Source organism: Ptychodera flava, chromosome 1 (assembly GCF_041260155.1).
Source record: "Ptychodera flava strain L36383 chromosome 1, AS_Pfla_20210202, whole genome shotgun sequence".
Lineage (NCBI taxonomy): Eukaryota > Metazoa > Hemichordata > Enteropneusta > Ptychoderidae > Ptychodera > Ptychodera flava.
The window spans coordinates 29,516,429-29,531,338 of record NC_091928.1 but is presented as its reverse complement, the minus strand read 5'-3'; the positions used below and the strand labels follow the sequence as shown (position 1 = coordinate 29,531,338).

The following is a 14,910-nucleotide window of genomic DNA, read 5'->3' as shown; positions in this document are numbered from 1 at the left end:
TTTGCAAACATTTATATTGATGGAGATATTGAGAGTTTTCTCCAGCTCCTTAAGATTTTATACTCTTTTGATAAATCATGCATCAATATTTTGACATTTGGTGTTTGTAACATTTTCACAAACAGCAAAATTAAAATGATACAGATATAAAGAAGTGGAAGAAATACTATATTTAGAAATAGTTGGCCTGTAAGAAACTATTTGTTCTCAAAGATTTATCCTGTATACTACCTCATACTTTACATTTTTCTGTCAACTCTGTAATTTATTTTTCTCGAAAGAGACTTAAATATAATGTTATATGTACAAAAATAACATATTTTAATCAATCAACACTAGATGAATGTGATTGGTAATTTAAAATTATTAATATATTAATTTGGCTTGAAGTGAAACCATGTAAACTTCATCAGATGTATAGGGATAAAGTTGCTGTGACAAAGTTTAATTACCATGACACCGGCCAATCAGATTTGCCATGACAAATGATTACCATGACACCAGCCAATCAGATTTGCCATGACAAATGATTACCATGACACCAGCCAATCAGCATCTGGATTGTTTACGGCTTTTTTTGTATAAAGCATGCAAAAATTGTTTACAAAGATAATGAGTGTGAAGTAATAATTACCACAGCAACAGGCAATCAGAAATCATATCAAGAAAGCATTCCAGTTCCTGTAACAATTTATGTTTCATATTAATATGAACAATGCCAGGCTATGGCATACCACATGTAGTTGTTCACAGTTATCATCACCATGGAAGCACAGTTAGCAACAAATGTGCACCTTTATCAATAGGGAATTATACTGTTTAGAAAGCTAATCAGATTCAACGAATAATTACCATATCAACAGCCAATCAGAAATAACTTCTGAAGGTAACACATGCTTGGGTGGCAAGGACAATGAAACATGACAGTTACATGAGATGAACAGTGTACGAACACTGCTTGATACATGATATTGATTGGTCATTACCGGTATATTGTACGTTTAACTCGAAAGGCAGAAAGTTCATAGCTTTGGAGCACAATTTGACTTCTAGATACCACAACTTGACAGGTATAAAGTTCATGTCTCCAGGGTCATGATATTAGAGTCTAGTTAAATACCAGAATCGAGAAGGAAAATATATGAAGTTCATATCTGTCATTATTACACCTCACCTATAGTACTGATCTCTTGATTGGCTAAAACTCTGCCACTCAACATTCCAAAAAAGTGATGTAACATGGTTCGATTTGCTATTGCCCTCAACTCTCGCCTGCTAGCCATTCAAATGCAAATTCAAAGTGTGCACATTCATCATAGTGTACATTCGCCAGCAACTCTTGCACGAGACATTTGAAATGCCTCTTTTCGAAATTTGCGCGTCCTTTCAACCTGATGCGAACAGTACAAACACTGGATTTTGAGATGATTTTAAATGTTCGGTGTAATAAAATGAATAACACATGAAGACCGGGCAATATCACGATTTGTGGCCTGCCCTCAGGCTGGTGATCCTGACCGAAATATTGATGATACCCTCGCCTGCGGCACGAGTATCACCAATATTTCGGTCATCATCAATATTTCGGTCAGGATCACCATCACTTGGGCAGGCCACAAATGTGATATAGCCCTCACTGTCATGTGTCATTATTTAACCGTCGTACTGGATCATTGGTTATATTGCCTGGCAGAATTTCTCCAGGTTCCTCCTTTTCTCCTTTCCTCCAGCTAACTTGTCACATATTTAAAGTTTTGCAGTGATCTGAATTCCCTGTCGCCTTGGAAACAGGAAAGTTGTCAGTGGTTTGTGATTGGCTTGAGGACATCCACTCAGAAATGTCACTGTGCACCATCCTGTCAGGCAGTTGTCACCAAAGGTACTTTGAATCCCAGACAGTTTGCCGCAGTGCTTCTAAAATTGAAGTCATTCACACCATCTTACAATGTAGAGTAACCAAAGAGAGAAGACGCACAGACAAGTAGATATTGCTCACTTTTATTTCACACTTTGTGGTGTGTTTCAATGAAGAAATGCATCTTTACGGGCCATCAAGCGGTAATTGCCTGTAAAGCTACACGTAAATTGGATAATTTCATTACTAAAAACAGTAAATATGAGAGCGGTTGTAATTGTATCTCAGTGACCAAAAGTAATACGATGTGTTATCTTGTGTACTGAGACTAAAGGTAAGTCAGGCACAACATTTTAGCACACTTGACATGATGCGCAAAAATTTCCAATCGCAATAGCCAAAACAAATAACGGACAGAGGGAGAAACAATAGCAGCGATACAGGATTCTTCACTTCTAAGGGGTAGACCAACCCTCTGTATTTACATAATATTCATATGTTAATAATAAAACAATAGAGCTTATTTCCATGACAAAGAAATATGCAAATTATGTTCTGTTATGTAAATTGGCAGCCCCTTTGATTTTTCTCAAGGCTGGAGAGAACATTGGTGATATGAACGCTGTAGCAAGAGCTAGAGCCAATCAGGTGCTTTGAAAAGGTGAACTCACTTGTAAGTGCCTCTGCAGCTGTTAATTTCATAATATGACAAACATTTATCTGTGGAGTGGCAGTGTACTTTGTCAGAAGAGATAAATGAATCGCTGAGTGCTTGTCAAGAAATTGAGTCGTCAAGCGCTGATAAAATAGTCCAGAGTGGTCTTTAATTTCTATTTACTTTCCTCGAAAACTGACAGTCTATGATTATGAATTCTCTATCCTAGACGGAGGAGTGCTCATAGGAGTCTGGTGCAAGACATTGACACGCTGAGAAAATGTGGTGGTTTTGTTGAGGGGAGTAAGCAGGTATATGTTACCGGGGTTTCCCAGTCATTTTGCCAGAGCTCCCCTTGGTATATTGCGATGCAGTCAGATTTAAAGGGCAGCAGAAATTTTGTCCGGGTTTCCCCAAATCATTTATCAGTTTTCTCCAACCTTGGCAAAAACACCGACATTACCAAGAACAACAGAGCACAAATATTCAAAGGAACATGACAACTAGACAGAGAGAAGAATTGTGGATTCAAATTTTGAAATGTTTTCTTCGAGGCATGGAAATGAAATCTGATTGCAGCTGACAAACGTTTATTTCAAAGGGAAGAAAAAAATGAAATAAACATGCAATTTTGGTGATAAAATACCAGCGATATGAAAAGAACAAATGATGCGTAGTTGATGACGTCACGGGCGCGGCACAATGGCCAGGATTCTGATGAAGAGACTCTTGATGAGTCTGTGTGTTATCATGGCACAGGATGACTGTCATTGTGTAGACTGGGCTGTTTAGATAGCACAGGGAGGCAAATAGCAGCTGCCCGTGTATGAACACAAGGTCGGCAGAAATGAAGCTAGTTTAAGCAGCTGTGTTCGAACAATGATCTTCCATTTCGGCGGAGGGAACAAGAAATCTTATACGCCCTTCAAGAAAGTTACACAGACACTCGTCTGTCAATCACCTGTCATCGAGGCTTCATCTTCTTTTGTTAAGAGTCTCTATTGTGGAATTGTCTTATTGTCTGTTCAACATTCGTCTTGGCTTGCACACGTCGCCAGTCAATAGGACGTGCGAAAACTCATATACGGAGAGAACTGACAGGTATCTAGTTTCCGTGACAACTTACCAAGATCCTGTACCCGCTATTACTTTATTATGTTCAGTTTCTCACAGTCTCAGTGTCACTCATCCAACACATTTCTGTTTTCCAACTGAAATCCAGAAAAATCTGCTTTCTATGCATCTTAAATTTCACAACCAAAAACTTATGCGACTGTCAGCATAGTTGTTTGCAGTCAGTCCATTAATAGAAAAAACTCCCATTTACACTATTGTTTTTTAACTGCTGCAAGATTAAAATCATAAATTAAAAAAAAAAATTTGGAAGTTTATGATGAATGACATCACTGGCAAATGTATTCTAGCTAGTGTGGACTAAAATTCTGTTGTCACCAATAACAATGGACATAACAGACACGCAGCCTAAGGTGACAGGTTTAACACCAGAAAATCTGATATGATTTTTTCTTGATATTGCATGCTTTCAGGCCAATGAACGTTCTCTACTGATATGACTCATTATCAGTCGATTTGCATACTCAGAAAGTGTTCATTAACCCTTTGAGTGCTGTAATTGTTCCCACCAAAATTTTAGTTCACAATTTTTACCAATTTTATGAATTTTTCTGCAATTTTTTGACAATTTTGGACCAAGTGGACACCACATTTCATTGCGTACAGTTTGTTATCAAAATTTTTTACAAAAATTTGACTGGAGTATATTTTTAAAGGTGACAAAAATTTAACTTTGGCGCTCAAAGGGTTAATACGCTTTGTGGAAATGAATATTTTTACAGAAGAACCAGAAAATGCATAAGACAAGAAACTGCATTTTACTCATGGCACAAAATAATAGAAAACAGATCAAAAGTTAATAGAGGAGCTCTGTCTCTTATCTTATGGACATAGTATATTCTGAGTATTGCAATTATATGTACATAGCGTGGGCACCACGAGCATACTGTATACGTTGCATTCAGAATTGAATCGGTTGCAGTCATTTTTTGTCTCTTGTCTGTAACACCTGCTGTACTTTCACATTGAGGACTGACAAGTTGATATTGTCTGTTTGTTTATTTGCAGCGTTTTCATCCTATGCACCAAAGCCTGTCTTCGTTGAAACTTTGCTTTCACAAATTTTTTGATTTAATTATAACATTCAGTTTCATCGTAGTTCCATTTTTAATAGAAATGCAAAAGTTTTAATTCCAAAATTGATGAAAGCTATTCTGTGAATAATTGTATTCTGTTTAAGTTAGAATGCCCCTCAAGGACAGATATTAGGATTAGGACTCAAATTTTTAAATTTCTCTTGTAATCTGCTACTTGTGGGGTTCATTTTAAAGCTCTTGGGATAAGAAAAATTTTTACCGTCTTAGTTTTTCGATAATTTAAAATTTTAGTTTCCCAGAGTTAACACAGACACATCGGCCATTTTGAATTTCAAATATCGGTAAATGTTAGGTAATTTGTTTCTCTGGTACCAAAATTTGCATGGTGACCCAGATTTTTATTCTTGATTTGGTAAGAGAATGGTTGACAGTTTCATAAAGGAAAAGTTAGATCAAAAGTTAAAGTCTTTCACCATCGAGGTGCATTACTACCTTAACATAAGCATACACCTGGCTCAGCCAAGTGAAGTATTGTGCAGTGTCATGTCCAATTTAAACTAAAACAATAGAGGAATGCCCTACGTCCCATGAGATCCACCACACCTTGATGGGAAATAATTACACTTTTACAAAATATCTCTTGAGACCATCTAATTGAATTGCCGGAGTATTTTGTCGCAATCAAATTTACTTGCAAACAAGCCTGGAATAATTTCCATGTTTTTTAAAAGACAAAACAGAATGACTTTCTATTTCTGCGTTGTACTAGACGTATGTACAAAAAATGCACTGTTCATCTCAGATTGTAGATGAAAGCCACAATTGAAAATCCCTCAAAGGTCAATTTTCATAAATTTATATCACAATTATTTTTTTCAATATTTTTTCTTTTGATGCTGTGATACCAGTACGGTGAGGAACACCTACATATTCCTGCAGATTTCTACTTAGCGTTTCTTATAACTTATTACTTGACATGTTTGGCAATGAATATGTGAAGGCGAACTTAAAATATACACATACCAGAAAAAAAAATTGGAAGAGCATATATATTTGAGCTCTGTACTTGTAACTTTTGATGTGTTTTCAATCATTTTTGTTCTGTCAAGATGCTTGGCGTTCAACTTGTAGATGCAGCCTGTGTGTTTAACCCTTTAAGTGCTAAAGTCAATTTTTTTTGCCTTTATAAAATATAATGCTGACAACATTTTTTAGGTCGGGGCAATCCTTTTCAGATTTCCCCATAAATTTTGATCAAAATCTCTAGCCAATGAAAAGTTGTGTCCACATGGTCCAAAATTATCAAGATATTACAGAAAAATTCATAAAAAGTGGTAAACTGTGGCACTAACATTTTGTTGGAAAAAAATACAGCATTGAAAGGATTAATGTCTGATTGTTTTCGACTTAATTTTAGTACAGACTTGAACTTGATTGTTGACAATAGCATTTCATATCGTATACAACGCATTGTTTTGGAAAGGAGAAAACTAAATTTTAGTATTAGATCATGCTTGATAAAGAATAATGAGGAAGACATTGTCAAAAATTGTAGCTTGAGTTTAACGGAGCAGGTTTTTCAGCTGTACCCCCTGAGCAATTCACTAATTGCGCACGGATTTTGAAGGAGAACAACGGACTAAAATCACATAAAACAGTCAATGTCAACAACCACTAATGTGAGAACCAGGGATTGAGGACTGCCCCTTTAACTCATAAAGGAAATTGTACTGGATGATGTAAAATTGGTAATGCTGGAGAGAAAGTAAGGAAATGTGAGACAGTGTGATGAAACATATCGGAAAATTGATGTCTGTAGGGCACTGCACTGTGTACCCATTACACTGTTTTCACAAATTGTCACTCGCTGATTGACCAGGTCCTTGGCACGTCATATTTCAAGGAAGCATCAGAGATATACAGTTGTGACAAGTGATGAACAAGAACAGTGATAATGGCTGCCAGAGAGCTATTCAGTCAAGAATCATATTCTGACCTCCCCGTTCTCCTCCACCCCCCCCCCCCCCGCCCCAAAAAAGTGATAAATGGAGCTAGAGTTGTTCTTGCATTTGTATTTATTTCGCATTAGATATATCTCTCAAGCTCAGCAACACACATGACTGTAGTTTACATTTACATTTACATTCTTCCTTAGTTTTTTTTTTCAAAAATCAGCATTGCTGCATAAAAAGAAATTGTATGTAACTTTTGCAATGCTATTTACTGGTTGTTTCGGTGTCGTACCACCTGACCCTACAACCACCCCCCTCCCCTCCCGCCCACCGATGTAATGGTCAACCCCTTATTTCTTGGAACATTGGAGTTGGAAGTTACAAATGCAACAAAGCAAGCAGTTTGTTGATTTCCAAATCCAAGTTCATAACTTTCCTTTTCAGTGGTCAGTGCAAAACGCTGCAGCTATCGTTGTAAAGAGTGTACAACAACATCATGTGCAGCACTGCTGGAGTATGACATCAAACCTTGTCAAATAATGACTCAGTGTTATTTGGAGTAAATAAAATAAGCTTACCAGGTCCAAAGCTACTGTCTATGCCAGGTCAAAGAAACAAACTGAAAATTACAATAACAATACAGTCAACTGGTATCACTCCTATTTGATAAATGGAATAACCCTGCGTTTTAAATCTATCATCCCCCTCTTTTGATAAATGGGAGAACCCTACTTTCCTTCTCAGTTAAAATTCCGCGCGACATCTTTTTCCAGTCTCCTGGTCTCTCCAATGAACTTTGGTCCGCTTTGTCCATTCACACTCCACAGACTTGCAGATGAGGAAGGCGGTACCTATAGTAGGTTTTTAAAAAAACATTAGCATAGACCAGACCTTACTCCTTACTCAATGGGTAATTTTTATAGATAAGATGATATCTTACTAGGAAATAGCCGTGCACAGAGCTTAGACCAATCACAGTGCTTCAGGTGTTTTGGCACAGACAACTGCACTTTGTCACAGGTCAGGTGTGATGTTGATTTAGAGCAGGTAATGATATGGTCAGGGCTATGTCTGAGACGGTGCTGCAACTGCCACTACAAAATTCCTGGTTTTTTTCTGTGAAACTTCAAAGTACCACAAACTCTCTTGAGGCACGCTTTTAGAACAGTTCCTTTGATCGGATGTTTTTGTGGAGGCTATTAAAAAGTCATGGGTATTTTATTAGGAACGCAGCTACTAGAATTGAGAAGGGATTAACAGTAGGTGTTGTGACAAAAGCTCCTATTGTGATGCAACACAGGCCAGTGTATTGTGATGAAAGAATGCATTATAGAGGATACAGTAGGTAACAATGGGAGCCTGGTGTGACAATGTGTTAATTGTCAGCCCCAACAATAGGCTTTTCTCAACAATAATGCTACAAATGAATTCATCTGTCTGGGGAATGCATGGAAAAAAGAGGGCCCTGGGAAAAAAAAATAGAACAATACCTGCCCTGGTTTTGATTGACAGTTGACCACAATTACCTTTGTATGGAGACAAACAATTTTCAGATTGGTGATTAGACAAAGGGTCTTTGTGTCAAGAGCTCAATTGTTCAGGCTGTGTTTCTGTTGCTGGTACAGGCATGGGAAATGAGGGGCCGGGGCGATTGTGTTATTTGAATACAATAGTGAGAACCAAGCCACGCTGATATTTTGGTGTTGTTTTTTTTCGAGGGACCGCTACGTTTGAACCACACAGCGTTTGTCACGTTTGTGTTCGGATCATACACCCTGCCATTTTTGATTGCAGCCGGAATTTTGCCATCGCATCGAACTGTCGGATCTTGTTCTCAGTGTCAAGGTGATCAGACAGGTAACTGAGTGTGTTGCATTGATTAGCGCTCATGAACTTCATTGTTTGCTGCTCTGTGATATTATTAACAATAGATACCTGTATCTACAATCCCGCACAGACCAGAGTGCTTCCGTTTTTTGTCCATCATGATCATAAGCACGTAGGCAGCTTGGAAGGCAAAAAGTGGTCTTTTGTCAAAGTGGTCTTTTCCATCCTGATTTTCTCGGGGAAATAAGCATCATTTTGCATCATTCTCTATTTGATTCGCTTCATCAATTGGAAATCTCAGAATGTGTCGTGTGTTGCTACGTTATCAGCTCCACAACTAGGGTACTATTTTTCAAGTCGTGCGCTGAAATCACAACAAATAATACAGATTGCAAAATTTCATACATTACAAACAGAAAACAAATGACGTTAAAATCTGCATTTTATCTTTCTGTATTGTATGTTTCCCAGTTCAAGTGTCTACTGGGCACTGAGTTAGTGCACTCAAAGTCGCTGGAGATTCCACATCTTTCCGGGAAAATTTCAGGAGTTTTTAATTGAAATTTCCGGGTAAAAAGACCATTCTCCAGAAGGGTGTGGAAGCTTCAAAGACACATCCTCTGTGAGTATATCACATCAGACAGTATTGACTCTGGAACGACATTTCCAGGCTTTTCCATGAGTGCTACACATTTTTTTCCAGGATTTTCCAGGAAAGGTGTTGAGTGCCAGAACTTTCCAAGGGCATACATGCCCCTGTCAGTGGGAGTAGAAAGCATGGTGGCTGAAGCGGTGGTAATTTTATTGATGATCAAAAAGAAATGGAAAACTAAAATACTTAATCCAAAGTGAAAAAGATGCAACGTAACTTCTCAAAAGAGGCAGTTTCCCATTTTTTTCCATTTAACTAAGCTATACAAATGCAACTTGAAAAGAGTTCAACACAGGCACAAGCCTTGCTGGTATTTTACCTGTAATTACCTGGTCATGACCATGGTTTAGCCCAGTCTCATTGTTCTAAATGGTAAAGTTGGACCTCTACATAATGAGATAGGGGTGGAAGACAAAGTACAGTAGTTATCGCCGTTGAAACCACTGATTGTGTTAGTATGAGACAGGGTGCTGTGATTGTAAGTTATCAAATTTTCATACAATGGAGCTTTCTGATCAGATTTGGCTTTGACTTGTGAAATTCATCAAAGAATAGAAGATATTATATTCCTCTCATGAAATCATGTATAACATATGATAACATATTTACAAGCAGTTGTGTGTATATACCTGGTTCATCAGCTTAGCTTTATCTGTCCAGTTGATATGTTATTCTCACTACCAGCCAATATATTTTTTATCATTCGCATAATGACTACTTTCTCTTGATTCCCCAGTGGTTTTCCATTAATATTGAACTGTAGTAAAAATTTCTCCCAATCCAACATTACTGAGTACTCTAAAACCCAGCCCTGCATTTCAGGCACTGCCAACCCAGGGCAGGGAGTGACGCGGACAGGTACACTGCTTGTAGTAACATAGTGCAAAGATGTTTACACTTCCATTGAACATTACTCTTAACACGCATCTTGTTTATCAGCCGTATCTCTGCTACCTGTGCCATTGTTCTGTGGGTCAATCTGTCATTTTAGGGTGACCCCCCCTATTGACGGAGAAGCTTGTGTAACGTACGCAACCCACACACTTCAGAGCAACAATGCACTATTGCCAAGTGGGCCAATATTTTACGAGCTTGTCTGCTGGATAACTTTTCGCTGCAATGTATGACTGTGGATACTATTTGCGCCATCGCCAACTTTGACAGAATATCTTGGTAATTTGATACGGCAGATGGCACCTCGTTTCCTAGCAACCTCTCATCCACACTTCAACTTTGCGATTGATCCTAGTCCTCATCAACTTTAGAACTAAAGGAAACTTTTTCAACTCAGGAACGGAAAAAAAAAAAGGATTTTTGTGTTGTGCCAAAAAGTCCCTTCAGCCATTCTATTGGAGGATAGCAAACTTTGTGTATCTTATCAGTTTTGGTTAAAGGATGCATCTGACATAGATGAGAAATCGCAGACATGAAGATAGCACATTGTACTGAATTGTCTATGTGTCATTTATCATTCAAACACAAGTCAATATTTAATGTCTGCATTCCTGCACTCTCTCAATGTACAGTCCCTCCCACAGTTGCAAACTCAATGTATTTTAGCACAGTTTATGCATGTGTCGGTTGTATTTACTCACGCGGACGTTATACAGACAGCAGTCTTGTCGTAATTGTCGTATTTTGTCGCCAGAGCTGTTGTGGTTTTTTTGAGTTTGCGTCGCTCAGAGCAACAATAAGTGTTCATGTGTCAATTGAATCACACAGAACGGTTTCACCATGCATCGCATGTGTGTGGGTTGACATCCATTATTGGAAAGTTCACCCCCAGTACCAGCATATTTGAAGAAAATGATGACACTACTGATTGTCAGTGCTGTTCCTGATTTTGTGCAAAGTATCTCAGCGTTGATTAAATGATGGCAGCTCCTCACTAATTGGCCGCACACGCGAGACCCTGACTTGATTCCAACGCACTTTTTTAGCGAGATTTGCAAATTAATTAGCAACTGACTGCTGAGACACAGATGAAAATGGCAACCGCGGTCATCGGTAGTTTTAATGCGTAATATTTGTCTGTCTCGGTATTCTCACGTCGAGGTTCTCTGAAACACTATTTAGCATAACTGGCAACATAGCTAGCATTTCAGAACGGTCGGACCCTACACATATTTTTATCAATGAAAGACGTGACCCAGAGATGGCAAGGAAAGAAGAAAAGTTTTTTGAAAGTTTGCCAACAAATATTTATCATTTATGGCATGATACGCCGGTGAAAATGACACATGATGCTGAGAGAAGCATTGTAGACCAAGAGAAAAATACGAATAGCACCCTGGGAGCTATAGAGTATCGCTGATTGTAACAGCTGCTCTTTATGGCAAAGGAGAAGAATCAAGATCCCCAGTTTCCATGGCAACGTCCGTCCCAGGCTGCACTGTGCAATCTTCTCCAGTCTTTCCAACAAAGGGGAGAGGGGATCTGAGGACTTGTCATCAAAACTGGAATTGTTCAAAGGAAAGAAAAGGTTGAAATCTTTTCTGCCTACACCGTCCGAAAAGGGAGCCCGCAGGGGAGTGAGACTGCAGCACAAGGGAGACTTTGTTCAGAGCGAAAAATTGAAGTACAGCATCTTTTCTTATATTGTTGCTTAAAAGGACGGATACGAGGGCAGCGTATGAAGTAGAGCGTTTTTTTTGTCACCTGCCTAATGACACCTCAGCTATCATTCCTGCAGTTGACAACTCTTTTATCGAGTTGTGTGAACAAAGAGAGGGTTGGTTAATATTTTGCTGGAAATTTGAGGAAGGCTTGGCTAATACATGTAAGAATGAAATATATGTGTACCAAATGTTTGCGACGTTTTTTTGCGAGTTTTGTGCATATGTTACATGCATCAAGGGAAATATTTTAGTAATGTTTAAATTTTTTTTTCCCAGAAATTTGCAATGGAGTTGAAAGTCAATGTAATACCATGTTTTTGCAAAAAAAAGGGAAGGAAGAAATCACAATTTATGGGTTACAGTTTTGGTAAATGCAGCCCAGTCCAAAGACATTTCCAGTATTATACCAACATTTGTATGATGTACGACCGCACTGATCACAGTCGTAGGTTTGTTACCGAATATAACAACGTTTGTGCGACCTGCCGCACTTGACAGAAATCCAGACCTCGACCCCCCCCACCCCCTCAAGTCCTGCTGTATCTGAGTTTTGTCTTAACACATTTCTCTATGGCATATAATTTTTGTGGCTTCATTCCTAACATTGGTATTATCATATTCATATTCCCCGACACGTCAGACTAATTTCCAAAAGTTTGTCACAAATTTTTGGACAAAATACTTATTTTTATGAATGCTAGAAATGATATTCTGATGTCATCAGGAATCAGCCCTGGAGAGATCAATAATATTCCAGTCGAAAAATATCCATGGTTGGAACTATAGCATTTGATCAATATGTCCGTATAAGTGCTTTGTCACAGTTGATGTCGAGAAATATAAATTCAGACTTTTCTGTGAAAATTTCACAATTGCAGAAGAGAGTATTGGTAATGATATAAAGGGACAAAGAACAGGATCTGAAAACTTTTTATGACATTGTTAAATTGGCATAGCCAAGAAAAAGGAAGTTGATAGTGGAAATCCCCAGGTCCCAGCATTCACTGATATACAAATGCAGAACACAACACAGGCAAAGAATTTTTTTCTCGTACTCTTTGCACACTTTTGGACCATTCATCCGGAAAGTTTACAAAATACTTTGCTGTTTCATTCCTAGAAATTCGCAAATTCAGTAGGACTCCGAGTTAAATGCGTAATGCAGATACGAGCTTTTTTATTTGCAATAGTATTCCTATATGTAGAAGTTGTACACACTTTTATAGTGCTGTAAAATTTTCTATGCGAGATTGTTGTTCTCTGCTTTTTTTTCTTTCCTCCAATTCAAATTCTATGACACAAAATTCAAGATATCAAATTGGAATTCAATTTTCTTGGTTTTTTTTGCAGCATCATATATCGCTCTTACTGATATGAATATTGTTCGTAAGCTTGACTTGAAATTTGTGCAGTTTATCGATTTTTATTTCAAAAAATAATTTCAAAGAAAAGTGAAAAAATCTTATAGCAATTATTTGTTTTTTAATCAGTTGTGTTATTGAATTTTGCTGTATGTATTTAACAGAGGAAAGAGATTATGAAAAAGTGTTGCAGATACAGTTATGCCTAAACAACATAGCAATAGTTCAACTATGTTACAGGTTCTCCACAGCTTGGGAAAAAGAGAGGGCCTGCTAATATACATAACAATGCATAATTTGCATATTCTCTTGTTGTGGAAATGTATTCTTTTGTAAAGTTATTAACATATGAATAGGTTGCTCCAAAAACAGAGGGGTGGCCCATTCCTAAAATTCCCCTGTGTATCATGTATGATACAAACAGTTACTTCAACAAGCACATATCTCCACAGTCGATGGTTTTGACTGTTGTAATTTTTTTTCATGAACATGACAAAACGGGATTAACATCAATGGGATTCGTGTCAGCAGTGAAATAGAAGGTCTTTGTCTGTTTTGATGTTTTGATTTCATATTTACTCTTGACATTTTTCTTTTCACTGGGTGACAACATATGTGGTAGCATTCTAACAACGTGCATTGCCGTCAACCAAAGCAAAAGACAAAATTTCTTTTAATCATGTTTCCCGAGAAGAGAAAATTCTGTTTAAGTGGGAAATACACAGTTTATTAATTTTGTTTACTATTTCCTTGTTTTTTGGTAATTAAATTGTGTTCTTGGCAGTTTAAATCTTCTTCCATCATGTCAGGGTTTACATCTTTTTGTGTTTTTTTTTCCACTGGTTTTACCAAACTAAACAAAGTCTTGATGAAAAAATAATTATTTCCTTCTCTTTTCAGTGAACTCAGTCACAGACTTATTGGTAAAATATTTTTTTAAGGAAACAGTAGTTTGTTGGAACTGAACAAAAAGCCCTTCAAATCCAACGCGTAGGTAATTTTTCACTCATCTTCCGTGCCACATAATTTCTTTGTTTTATTGAAACCTGAAGCGAAACTGAACAACAGTGGAACAATGCTGGCTGTTATACTAAGCCGAGATTACATCATTTTGGGTGGATACTTTATCCAGGTAGAAATTCCTCGCCTTCTATTGATCTCCAATTATTATCTTGGCAGGGGAAAAAAAAACTGTAAACAGTAGAGATTGTGTGTGTACGTTTCACTTCCTCTCTGGACTCCATTCACGTTGCCGGTTGTGTTGAGCGGAAAATAGAATAAGGCTCATTGTGTCTGTGCAAAACTCCAAACACAGTTCTTTCGATCGTTATAAAAGCAGAACACAGAAAAAAAATGAAAGAGTCTGGCATTCTCTGCAAATCAAATTACAAAGAAATGATTTGTCAATTTCATAATGCGTGTTTTGAATTATTCCAAACATCAATTTTAGATTTTAACTACCGTTTTTTTAAACAACTATTTTAAATTGTGATTCTGTGATCCCCTCCCCCCCTCCCCGATGGACTTTGGTGGGATTTATTTGTAAAAGGAGTTGATTATCTTATTTTGTTTCCCCTTTTCCTCAGTGGCCGTGCACATCAACGTCTGTCACCGGGACATACCAATTCACCGAGTAAAGTAGGGTGAGGAGGTTAATTGGGATGTTGTAATGTTGCTGCGACGCCAATTTATTAGCCTACTCCATGTTCCCTTTTCTGTCCCTCCGATGCCCCCTCATTTGTATTCAGGGCACACATTTGCCAGCCCATTTTCACACCATGTCTTTTGTTCCTTACAAATCATCAATACCAAATCATGT

At 37.8% G+C, this 14,910-nt stretch overlaps 1 protein-coding gene across 8 annotated transcripts in view; it reads left to right on the top strand.

Moving 5' to 3' along the window:
• The window catches only part of LOC139134738 (transcription factor SOX-6-like), an 88,739-nt gene that overhangs the window by 32,377 nt on the left and 41,452 nt on the right, over nt 1–14,910 (top strand). The window contains exon 1 of one of the 8 annotated variants that reach the window (XM_070701810.1): nt 8,328–8,490. The exons of 6 other annotated variants lie outside the window; for them this stretch is intronic. The gene's annotated coding sequence lies outside the window, so the exon portion shown is untranslated. Of the gene's footprint in view, nt 1–8,327; nt 8,491–14,910 lie in introns of those variants that run through there. One more of the 8 variants, XM_070701768.1, reaches the window with a different exon arrangement.